Raw genomic sequence first — 4,057 nt, 5'->3', positions numbered from 1 at the left:
TACTGAACTGACACTATGAAATTTGTTTGTGGTTATCTTTAGGGCCTCCTGCCTGCTACGTCATAACTTAGATGTGATGCATGTTGAAAAGAATGTCTGCGAGAATATCATAGGCACATTGTTAAACCTGAAGAAAAAAATCCAAAGATGGTGTGAATGCTCGCAAAGATTTGGTACACTTAAAAATTAGACAAGAATTACATCCTCGAGAAAAATGAGAAAATAAATATCATTTACCTGCTGCCCCCATACACACTGTCTAAAAAAGAAATGGATGCATTTTGCTCTAGGTCGAAGAAAATAAAGTTACCCGATGGATATAGCTCAAATATTGGTAATTGTGTTTCTGTAGAAGAGCGTAAGCTTATTGGGCTGAAATCTCATGATTGTCATGTTCTGATGCAACAATTGCTATCAGTAGCATTGAGAGATCTTCTACCGAAAGGTCCACACAACTATTGGGTGCATTTTACAATGAATTATGTCAAAGAGTATTAGACAGGAACCGTTTAGAACAACTCGAGGAGAATATTGCTGAATTTCTATGCATGTTGGAAAGGTATTTTCCACCCGCTTTCTTTACCATCTCGGTTCACTTGACAATTCATTTAGCAAGAGAGGCTCGCTTGTGTGGGTCGGTCCAATTCCGTTGGATGTATCAATTTGAAAGTTATTAAGTAATCATTAATCTTTTTGATAAATTTTATATTTTTCTATCAACACTTCTTTCATGTGAATTTTGCTTTGTGATTTAGATTTATGAAATACTAAAAGGGTATGTGAAGAACCGGGCAAGACTAGAAAGTTGTATAGCTGAATGTACCTCGCAGAAGAACGAAAGGCATTTTGTAGTGCTTATATAAAAAATGCTTCAAGTATTGGTGTTCGTTCCAATAGGAACGATGATTTGGAAGATGGATTATTAGAAGGTCGGCCAATTTCTAAAGGGAAAGAAAAGATTTTAGAGGATCACGTGTTACAAGCTGCACATCGATATGTGTTGTTCAATACTGCAGAAGTTGAACCTTAGTTACAGTGAGTGTAGTTAGTTTCATACTGTTAGTCTTGATGTATTACATATGTTGTGTATTCTAACATCTTAATTCAATGATTATAATTAGGATGCACATTGATGAGCTTAAACAAACAGCTCACCGTTTCTTAAGTAATGAAACATTGTTACAAAAGCAACATATGAAAGCATTTGCTGAATGGCTATCAAAACAGGATCATGTTAATTCTTCAGACCGAATTCAATTGCTATCACATGGCCCAAGAAATCATGTTAAATTTTATACGGGATATATTGTAAATGGACATCGGTTCCACACAATTGATGTTGGAAGGTCGACACAAAATAGTGGCGTTTCAATCGAAGCTAATACTGTTTGTCAATCTAATGCTAATGACAATTCACATACAGTAGTAAGACAATCATACTATGGGGTTACACGAGATATTGTTTTGCTAGACTACTATTCTTTCAAAGTGCCGGTTTTTAAGTGTGATTGGGCCAATCTTGGAACTGGTATCAAAATTGAAGATGGTTTTACCATGGTCAACTTATACCAAGGACTAAAAACTTTTGAAAGTGATCCTTTCATTTTAGCATCACAAGCAAAGCAAGTATTTTATTCCAGGAACAATGATGAAACAAATTGGTATGTGTTGCTAAAAGCGCCGCCTCGGGGTATTCATAACATGAATGTGCTTGAAGAAGATGCTTATACGTAATCAACACCTCTTGATGTTTCCCTACTTGAGATTAACAATACTGAGAAAGAACCGTATTCAAGGAATGAGTATGAGGGAATCGATGTGACTGAGACATGACTGAAATTTTCAGCAATAAATTTTATAGTTATTTATTTTTATTTATACATGTTTTTCTAAAGTTACGTAACTATTTATTTAGTGTTTAAATATATTTGTTTGCTTGTTTATTTTCAGTGATGCATCATGTCATATTACATGTTTATCAGGTCATTAAATAACATTCAAAAGATGAGCAAAATGGTCAAAAAACGTAGCAAAGGATCTGTAGATTAAATTCAGGTGAGACATTAAATTTTGTTTTATTTTACTAAAGCACACTAGTATATTTCAATGTATTTTTTTTTCCATTTTACAATGTATCTTTTTCCATTTTACAGGAAAATTTATCTAATAGGTTATTGAGAATGGATTCTAACAATTCAGCTAATTCATCACATGATTTGCATGGTAAAGAACCAATTGATGATGAGAAAACAGATAAGAAGAAAGGACGGGGTGCATCAAAGTTGAAAATGGTTAGTGGCCAAGACAAGTGTAAAGAGCCGGAGCGTAATGAGTTTGGACAGCCGGTTGGAGATAATTCAGTGAAGTATGCTTCTTTCCTAGGTTGCATGATAAAAGAATTTGTTCCTTATACATTAGATGGTATAATAAGAGTATAAGAGTATCCGCGGCACGCATGTGCACGCCGTAGATGATAGAATTAATGGCGTGCGTATGCGCGCCACGGATAACGGTATCCGCGCGCGCACGCTGCAGATAATAATATTAACGGCATGCGTATGCATGCCGCAGATAATAGTATTAACAGCGTGCGCGCCCCCGCACGCCGCTGATAATCTTGAACTTTCAACAGCTTGCAGTTGTGTAGCGTGCGATGTGCGCCGCAGAAAGGGCATATGCGCGCTGCGAAACGTAATTTTTGTTGTAGTGATTACATACACATCTTTGGTAGTTGCACAGTTCAAGTCTCGGAAGTCGATGCATATTCTGACCTTGCCATTCTTTTTCATGGCTGTCACAATGTTTGAAAGACATTCGGTATATCTGATTTGTTTTACAAACTTCGCCTTTAACAGTTTCTCGACTTCTTCTTTCACTTTCAACTCGACTTCTTTTGACATACGACGAGTTGACTGTTGAAATGGTTTGAAACCTTCTTTGAGTGGAAGTCGGTGTTCGACCAATTTTCGGTCCAACCCTGACATGTCATCATAACTCCATGCAAAACAATCTTTGTACTCCTTCAGCATACTGATCAAATCTTCCTTCAACCTCTCTTCCAGTAGATTACTCACATACACTACTTTTGGATTCTCAAGCTCCCCCAAGTTGATTTCTTCTAACGGGTCTTGTACTTCGTGTTGGCCATCTTTCATTTGAGATGGAGCGATCAACAATTCATCAACTTAGAGTTCAACATCGTCATATTCTTCTTCTTGGATAACCTCGGCTCCATAGGTGTCCCATGCTTCCTCCTCCCATAATTTGTTCAGTATTGCTACTCATGGGCCTTCCATATAGAGGTTGCAGCTACCTCCTTTTCCTTTTTGGTCCAACTCATTCATCAACCTCCTCACTCAGCGGCTGAATTATCGACCTAGGTGGCACAATAACAGTAGGCTTGAGGATTCTTTCCAACACCGAGCTTAGAGTTGTTGTCTGCATGTACACTGGATTTCCTTCCTACTATTGCTAAGAACTTTTATGGGCCAAAAATCCCAATTTTAATACCTGGCCTCAACTGAACTTGCACTTGTTTAAAAGGGCTGTCCATCCGCTTCTACAACCTCCACATCGTCCCCTTTCCAGAATAACAACAGCTGTGGTGCATTGAGGATGGGATGCACTGGTTTGCATGGATCCAATCCCTGCCTAACAACGCTTGAAATTTTGTGGAGAGTTTACCACGAAAATGCACACAAAGACGACATGCTCCCCACAATAACATCAGTGGGGAATACCCAATGGTCTTGGTGGTTTCCCCTGTAAATGCAGCAACCGAAACTTCTATAGGAATCAAGTCCTCTTCAGTTTTGCCCAGACTTTATAACATTCTTACTGGAAGAACATTCACAGCTGACCCATTGTCAATCAAAACCCCGGACACTATCTTCCCATTCACGTGAGCCTTGATTTACAATGACCTTATGTGCTTGGTCATGGCCGATGTAGGCTTCTCAAGTATCATTTGTTTAGGCTTATTTGGGTGATCCTCCTTTATAATCACTCTTGAACTCTCTTCAAGGAGTTTATTTGCATGATCTTCCTTCTGCACTGA

The 4,057-nt window shown here is 38.2% G+C and overlaps 1 long non-coding RNA gene across 1 annotated transcript; it reads left to right on the top strand.

Moving 5' to 3' along the window:
- Window positions 1–851: 851 nt before the first annotated feature.
- Window positions 852–2,416, top strand: LOC142519225 (uncharacterized). Its single transcript, XR_012813727.1, has 3 exons — window positions 852–1,035; window positions 1,983–2,055; window positions 2,154–2,416. It is a non-coding gene; the product is annotated as an uncharacterized LOC142519225 (long non-coding RNA).
- The last annotated feature ends 1,641 nt before the right edge of the window (window positions 2,417–4,057 follow it).

This window comes from Primulina tabacum, chromosome 11 (genome assembly GCF_025594145.1).
Source record: "Primulina tabacum isolate GXHZ01 chromosome 11, ASM2559414v2, whole genome shotgun sequence".
Taxonomy (NCBI): Eukaryota; Viridiplantae; Streptophyta; class Magnoliopsida; order Lamiales; family Gesneriaceae; genus Primulina; species Primulina tabacum.
The sequence above is the reverse complement of the archived record's forward strand: the minus strand, read 5'-3'. Positions and strand labels throughout refer to the sequence as shown.